Source organism: Arachis ipaensis, chromosome B02, assembly GCF_000816755.2.
Source record: "Arachis ipaensis cultivar K30076 chromosome B02, Araip1.1, whole genome shotgun sequence".
NCBI lineage: Eukaryota > Viridiplantae > Streptophyta > Magnoliopsida > Fabales > Fabaceae > Arachis > Arachis ipaensis.
In genome coordinates, this window is record NC_029786.2 from 42,227,038 (window position 1) to 42,236,210 (window position 9,173).

Below are 9,173 nucleotides of genomic sequence, written 5' to 3' on the forward strand. Positions count from 1 at the left end.
AAGAGATGGATTCAATCATTGAGGAATTCCTATGTACAATTGAATCCTCTCCCATTGGGCTTGACATGGAGATCAAAGAAGAAGATGCACAACCTCTCATGCCCTTGGTGAGTAATGAAGAAGAAATTGAATTGGAAGCAAGCCACCAAGAGGAAGAGGTTGAAGTTAAGAAAAGTTGTAAAGAGGTGGAGGTAGTCAAGGAAGAGCACAAGGGAATGGAACTTACAAGACCATTGGAGATGTCCCTTCCTAAGTCACCATCCAACATAACATTCAAGTGGGTAAAATCCTTATCTCTAATCTTTACTTTCCCACTTGAGTATGGTTTGATTGAGACGGATGGGCAACTTAGAGCTCTTTGTGGAGTCAAGAGCAAGAGAGAGTTGTGTAGTGGTTAGAAACATCACTCTAAGTTCATAATGGTTGTATGCTCGAAGTTAAATGGAAATGGTTGGTGTAGAACCAAATTGCATGGGTCTAGGAGAATGTTTGGAGGTCTAATTGGGAATTCACAAGCCTTGCCACCCAATTGGAATCATGATGATCAATTTGAAGATGGGTGTCAAAACAAAGTGTGGGATCCCGAATCGCACAAGGAAAATCAACTTTGGGAGCTCATGGTTTGTGAAGAACTCCATCAAAGCTTGAAGATATTAACATTGAAGAATGGAGCTTATCGGAGATTCAAGCATTGGTGGATGTTCAAGGATGGATTCAAGCACAAGCCACCTTGATGAAGAGCTCCCCATAAGTCCAACTTAAGGACAATAAACAAAAGTGCTAGGTGGGAGACACCCCACCATGGTAAACTCTTTCCTTTTTCCCTTTTGTACATATTGGTAAAATAAGTTTAATTTCATGTTTTGTTCGATTAGTTGAGTTTAATTGGGAGTCTAGTAGGTTAAATAAGGTTTTATGATGTTTTGGTAGTCGTTTGGAGGTTTGGAATGCTTGGTTTGGTGCAAAAACATAGAAAAACTTTGAAAAACAGAGCACCACCCACGCGCACGCGCACTCCACGCGTACGCGTGAATCAAGCAATTTCGGCCATCCACGCGGACGCGCCATATACGCGCACGCGTGGATTGAACTTTTCCACCCCTCCATACATTTTCCCGAGAGTTGTGCCTGGAGTGTGCCAACTTCGTGCCCAAAGGCACGCGCACACGTACCTTGCGCGGACACGCCACTCTCGAAATAACCCACCGACGCGCAGACGTGCCGTACGCGTCCGCATCGCTTCCATTTCATCCATCGATGCGAACGCGCACGTGGCGCACATGCGTGGATTGCCCTGTTTCACTCACCTTCTTTTCTTCTCATCTTTCCATTTCTTTCCTTTTTCGCTCTTCTCCTCTTTTCTTTCCACCCTTCAAACATCATCCAACACTACCAAACATCATGTAACACCATTTATTTTAGTTAGTTAGTTAGTTTAATTTTTGTTTTTCATTATAAGTGTTGGATTACTAATCTTGTTTATTATTTACTGCTGTTTATTGATAGGATGTTAGTTTAACATCATTGTTGTTAATTGTCATTGTTGGATTCTTTATTGAGGTTATATTTGATTACTTGGTTCGGAACTTTTCATGTTTAATGCTCTTGAATACCAAGTACATGTTACATTGCCTCTAAGCTTCTTAACTCTTTTGAATTGCATGTTTTGGCCACCATGCATTCATCATCCATAGTTAGGCAATTGTACATTATCAATGCATTTTTTTTAGGATGCTTGTTCTAATTGATCATCACCTATTTCATGCATTGAGATTGTAGCATTGTAAAATTGGATCGAAAACTTACCTAGTGACATATTTTTGAGCTTTGTAAAGCTTTGTGGGCCATGCTTGCTATATGATTGATTTCCACTTCTATCTTCTTTTTCCTAAGTTCCATAGCATCCATGTGTTTCACCTCTATGTCACTTAGGTGTTGCAACAACTTCAATATGTGTCATTGTTTGATGTGTGAGCTCTTTATACCATTTTGTTCACCAAGTTTACTTACACATCAATCAATGTCCATGCACTATCCAATTTCACAATTGTTTGATTTTCGCTTGAATGCTTTTATGCTTCTTCACTACTTGTTTGGTTGTTTTAGCCTACAAGTCTTTTAAAGTATCTCAAGCACACTAGAATGAGTGAAGTGCATGTTTTCTTTTGTGTAATTGTGACATAACTTTTTGTACTAATGTGTGTGTTCTAAAACATGCGCAATTTTAGAACCCACACACTTATTTTTCATCACTGTCACACTAATTCACTCACTCAATTCTAGTGATTTGCCTCATTCCAACAATTTACGCTTCCTTGCTCTTATATTTTCTCATCTTACGGTGTTTATTTTGTTTTTCATGATTGATGCACTATAAGAAAAAATGGAAGCGGGAGGAAGAACACGCAGCAACCGGTTGACCTACCAGCTGAAGGTAGCAACTAGGAGAGTCGCCGTACCCCCTTGCTCATCTTTGAGTGCGCCGAGGACGGTGCAAACTTTTAAGTGTGGGGAGGTCGTCCGACCATTCGGCGTTTTTGGGTAACAAGTTTCTAATCTCAACACTTTTGCATTTCATTTTAGGATTCTTAGTTGTATTTTCTTATTTTGCATATGTATATATTAAGATTAGTCAAAATCATGATATTTTCCAAGGATTTTATCTATAGGGCACCCCAATTGATTAAAAAAAAAAATTTTTTAGAACTTGCTTGAATTATATACTTTGTGGAACATGATTTTTGAGCTAAGAACACAAGCATGTGAGATTTGAGCCTAATTATGTGGTTACATCATATATAACCACTTATTTTCATTCTTGTGTGCATTATTCTTCCTATGATTGTAATCTTTGATTTGTTTAATTCTATATGTCCATTATTTTGTGTATACATGCATTTATATGATTGAGGCCATTGTTCAAATAGCTCACTTGCCCAAATAGCCTACCTTTTATATTTCATTGTTAGCCAATCTTGAGCCTATGCTTAACCCATTTGTTCTTAATTATAGCACATTACAAGCCTAAGTGAAAAACAATAAATATCCCTTAATTTGGATCTTTGATTAGCTTAAGCTAGTGAGAGTGTTTATCATTTGATTTTGGGAGAGTTGGAAACATTGGGTAGAGATAAAAGTGTGTTTACGTTTTTGTTGAAAAATCTTGGGAATTGGGTACATACTCATGTATTAATCATGTGTAAACCATATGCATTGATGTTCTTGTATATATATTTTAGTTTGAAAAAAAAAATTTAATGAAAAAAAAAAATAAATAATAAAAAATAGAAAAAAAGAAAAAAATAATATAAATAGAAAAAGAAAGACAAAGAATTGCAAGAAAAAGGGGACAAAAATGCCCCAAAAGTTCAAAGTTCAATAAAAGTCAATGCATATGGGTGGTGATCAAAAAAAAAAAAAATGAATGCATGAGTGTGTGAAAAAGTGAAGAATGGGTAGTTAGGTTAGTTTGGAATTGTATAGGGTGTCATAGGTTAGGTGGGAAGTTTAAGTTAATCAAAGATTCGAATTTCAAGCTCACTTGACCATATGCATCCTACCTTGACCCTAGCCCCATTACAACCTATGGGAAAGTCCTCATGATATTTGTATGCATGCATAAGGTAATTGTTGATTGTTAGATAAAAAACAAATCTTGGAAAGCATGATTAGGGGAGAATTAAGTGAATCAACCCTATACACTTGAGTGCCTAGAGCGGATACACATCCGGTGAGGGTTCAATCGCTCAATTACATGTTTCCACCCATGATCATCTTTTCTTGCAAGTTTGTGAACTTTTTCAATGATTCAATCCAATTGTGGTTTGCTTGGTTGCTAATACCTTAGCCCTTGTGCTTACATGTGTACTCTTGGAAATTGACTTGTTTTGACTGAGCCATTGCATTCATGTAGATGACTTGCATACAGATAGATTGCATTTAGTTAGTAGTTTGCATTGAATAAATGTGATACCCCTTTGCTTCTTTCTTGATTTTAGCATGAGGACATGCTTAATTTAAGTGGTGGAGATTTGATAAACCCCGTTTTCGTGGTTTATCTTGTGCTTATTTTGGGGGATTTATCCACCTTTTCCTACATTTATTCAATGAATTAACATGTTTTTGTAATTCTCCCTTAAATTGTGCTTAAATGTAAAAACATGCTTTTTAGGCCTTAAATTGGTGATTTTAATCCACCTTAATTCCATTCGATGCCTTGATGTGTTTGTTAAGTAATTTCAGGTTCATTAGGCAATTATCGGATGGAAGAAATGAGGGGAAAAGCATGCAAGGAGGAGAATGCATGAAGAAACAAAGATTTGGAAGGAACCAATGGACGCGCACGCGTACAAGGCGCGCACGCGCAAAAGTGGTCTCTCACAAGGACGCGCACGCGTATATGCCGCTTCCGCGCGGTTGAGGATTTGCCAATCGACGTGCACGCGCACGTGGCGCGCACGCGCCGATATTCTTACTTGGCCCACTTAATGGCAAAACGCTGGGGGCGATTTCTGAGCTACCCAAGCCCAAATCCAACTTGTTTCTGAGTGTATTTTATGCAGAATTGAAGTCCAAGCAAAGAGGGAGAAATTGTTTGTAGCATTAGCATCATGTAGGTTAGTTTCTAGAGAGAGAAGCTCCCTCTTCTCTCTAGAATTAGGTTAGGTTAATTCTTCTAGATCTAGGTCCAATTTTATGATTTCATCTTGTTTCTTTTATGAATTCTTGCTTCTACTCTTTCACTCTCATGGTTTGTAGTGTTGATTTTACTTTTATGTCTCTTTTATGTTTATGAATGTTCATGTTGGATTTGGATCTTTTCTTTTAATGCAATTTATGATTCATGTTCTTTTATTATTGATTTGCTTTATTGTTGTTAAATTTCTTGCAATTGAGTAGTGTAGATTTACTTTCCTTGCTATTTTACTATGCGTTTCTTTTATGCCTACCAAGTGTTTGACACAATGCTTAGTAGGATGTTAGAGTAGATTTTGAGCATTCTTGGCTTGGAAAGAGTAATTGGGCAATCTTGAGTCATGAAAACCCAACTTATGTTGGTGATCTAGAGTTGTTAGCTAGTATTGTTTCCATTGACGCTAATCTTTTGCTAATTTAATTAGTGAGTTGATTAGGACTTATGGAAGATTATTTCCATTGACGCTAATCTTTTGCTAGTTTAATTAGTAAGTTGGTTAGGACTTTTGGATTGAGATTAGCTAGTCTCGTTAGACTTTCTCCCTCTTTGTTGGAGTTGACGTAATGAGATAAATTCTTGTTTATTATTGTGACATGATTAGTTAATCTTGTTTGACATTCTCCCTATTTGTTGGAGTTAACTAAATAAGATGAACTAATCATGCATGACTAGGATAGAAAGCCTATGATCTTAATCCATTGCCATGAATGTATCTTTTTATTACTTGTTTTCTTTAATTTCTTGTTTGATTTACTTTCTCTTGTCATTTATTTTCTTGCCCAATATCAATCAAAAACCCCCCCTGATCCCCATAGCCAATAATCATTCACTTCATTGCAATTCCTCGTGAGACGACCCGGAGTCTAAATACTCTGGTTATTTCTTATTTGGGGATTAATATTGTTCTTTGTGACAACCTAAAATTTAATTTGATACGAGAGTTGTTTGTTGGGTTGGAGCTATACTTACAATATAAATATTTTGTGAAATTCCTTACCCACAACAATTTTGGTTCATCACCTCGTATTAGACGATATGCGTTACCTAATCGAGCTTTTCAACATCCTCTGTCTAGCCCGCATTTTGACCCTGATGCTCCTTACGACTTTCCCTTATCCTGGTTACATCCTGACGCACCTGGACATCCTTTTCCTGATGATCCTGAGCACCCTATACCAGCTCAACCTTTGAATGAGGCGTTACCTGAGCCTATCATTCCTGATGAGCCTAAGTTAGCTGGTGACTACGTACCTGTGATACCACCAGAGTGGGACTTTCCCCTGAGCCGATCCCTGACTTTCCACAGCTTGATGAACCGGCACTACCAGACGGTGGGGTAGCTCCTATATATGCGAACGGACCTGTGCTCGCGAATGGTTTTGTACATAGTGACAGCAGTGTTTCTGGTGGATCTGAGGGTATAGCTGTAGCTGCGGATGATGAGGAGGAGGAGGATCCTGAGATAGAGATAGAGCAGGATGAGGAGATGGACGAGCCTCACAGCGATTCTCCGAACGGCCACGTGTAGATATAGTTTGACTGCGGAAGGGGCATTCTTTTGATGACACTCTAGTCTGACATTATCTGATAGTTAGTCTCTCACTTGTGTTAGTACACCCGAGAGCTAGGAGCTATATAGTGGTTAGGCTAGCCTGGGCGCCAGCTTAGTGGCTTTTTGTATGGGCCAGGCCCTGGGAGTGTCGTGTAAATATTAGCTACGTAGGATGACGAGGATGTAAACTGACTTGATCTTGTGTAAACGCTACATGTTTTGTTATAGTGTACATGATGTATATTATCAGCTGTATTTCTATGTTTCTTTATACCGTTTTTCTATTACTCTCAATGTATGCTTGTTTATTTTACCTGAGCATCCGCAACAAAAAAAAAATAGTTACTCGTAAAATTGGCATCGCTCTAACAAGGAACAGGCTCATATATTAAATAAATAATAATAATTAGAAAGGATAAGTTAGTAACACTTAGCTTCTTGTATGACCATGGCATACTGGAAGTTGGGTCGTTACATTATGGAGGTGTTGATATGGTCTAGATGTGAAATATTGGTGGGCTGCATTGTTGTTGGGATTTGAACGTCTTTGATCTAGGCCTTGGTCTTGTTGATTTTCCCACCCAAAGTTTAGGTGATTCCTCCATCCAGGGTTATAGGTCTTAGAGTATGGATTATGGTTTTGCCTAGGTGAATTCCCAATGTAGTTGGCTTGCTCCTGACTACCCTCTGCTTCTTCATTCACTCCTTCTTGGGTTGTTGATAAAGTAGTGATTGCTGCTACTTGGTTCCTCTCCATCTCCTTGGTGAGGTCAGCCAGCTAATGGGTTATGAGCTTGTTTTGGGCCAGCAGAGCATCTACATTGTTTAGCTCCATTACTCCTCTAGTGTTGCCTCTTTCAGAAGCATAGAAATAATCATTCTCTGCTACTGTTTCAATGACATCTATGGCTTCCTCAATGGTCTTCTTTATGTTCAAAGATCCTTCGGATGAATGGTCTACTGCCTTCTTTGATTCATATGACAGGCCTTCATAGAAAATGTGCAGCTGCACCCATTCGTTGAATATATCTGGTGGACACCTCCTTGTCAGGTCCTTAAACCTCTCCCATGCTTCATAAAGAGTCTCACCATCTTGTTGCCTGAAAGTTTGGACTTCAGCTCTTAGCCTATTGATTCGTTGCGGAGGGTAAAATCTTGCTAAGAATTTGTTCACCATATCTTTCCAGGTTGTCAAGCTCTCCTTCGGGAAAGACTCTAGCCACTTGGCTGCCTTATCCTTGAGTGAGAATGGAAACAAGAGCAGTCTATAGGCGTCAGGATGAACACCATTAGACTTCACTGTGTCACATATTCTCAAGAAGGTGGTTAGATGTTGATTGTGGTCTTCTTGGACACTTCCTCCGAACGAACAGTTGTTCTGAACAAGGGTGATGAGCTGTGGTTTTAGTTCAAAATTGTTGGCATGGATGGTTGGCTTTTGAATGCTACTTCCACAGTTTCCTGGGTTTGGATTGATGTAAGAGCCTAAAACTCTTCTATCCTCCCCAGCATGATTTGCTTGACCTCTTCCGCCATGGTTGTGAGCCTCTTCTTCGTGATGGTTTTCCATGTTTTCTTCCATGTTTGGTTCAAAGTATTCCTCCTCTTCCTTGGCACCAACTATTCTCTTTCCTCTTGCTTCCCTCTCTAATCTAAGGAAGGTCCTCTCAGGTTCAGAATCAAAGGAAGTTGAAGCCCCGCTTCTTCTCCCTGTCATACAACCAACAAAGCACAAGCAAGGAAAGTAAATGCAGAAAGTATTTCTGTCAGAATGATTGTTAGTGTGAGTGATGCAATATATCAAACAGTTAGTGGGTCAGTGAAATGAATGGTAAATAACTAAAAACAAAAAAGTAGGGGAAAGGGAAGAAATTAACTAAAACTGAAAGTAAATTACTGATGCATGGAAAACTTGTCTCTCAACAAATCTCCCTTCGGCAAGTGTACCGAAGTTGTCGTCAAGTAAAAACTCACAATAGAGTGAGGTTGAATCCCACAGGGATTGATTGATCAAGCTACTTTAATTAGAAGAATGTTCTAGTTGAGCGTATCCAGAATTTGGGTTGATAGTTGCAAAAAATAAAATGGCGGAAATGTAAATAACAGAAAAGTAAATGCTAGAATTAAAGGACTGGAAGTAAATGACTGAAAATAAATTGCAGAATTGTAAATGGGAATGGGGGATTTGCTCATAAAAGTAAAATGCAGAAATTAAAGAGAATGGGTAAGATTAGAGATGGGGAGTTCATTGGGCTTAGGAGATGTTGCAATTCTCCGAATCAAGTTCATTTTCATCTCTTCCTCAATCAATGCACTCATTGATCTCCTTGGCAATCTTAAGTGATTGAATTACAATTCCTTGTAATTCAATCTCTCAAATCTTGATCAATAGCCAATTCCTTGGTCAATTGCTCATGAGAAAAGATGAAGTATGGTCACTGATTATACCACATGCATTTCCCAAACCAAGTATTGAGAGGGTTACAGTCACATACCCATCCAAACCCAATTCGGTCCAGCATGAGAAAGCATTTCTAGCTTGATCTCTTCATTCCTCTTCCAAGGTTCAAAAGAGATCCAAGTTTGAATAGCTTCTCTTCCAAGATAACTACTCAATTGGATGAAGATCGAAAGATTTCAAGTAAAATCAAGAGGAAAGATAGAAGAAGAACAATGAAAATTAGTATTGATCCATCAAATTACAACAGAGCTCCCTAACCCAATGAAAGGGGTTTAGTTGTTCATAGCTCTTGAAAATGAAAACAAAGATGGAGAATACATCATAAAACTAGAAATTGCAAAGAAAGTAAATACAGAGAGTGGTTCTTCAGCCTCGAGAACTTCTTTACAATTCAAAGCTACTCCTATATATACTACTCTTCTCAGCTTCTAATTTACTCTTCAAGTCTTGGGCCTTTGGATCTT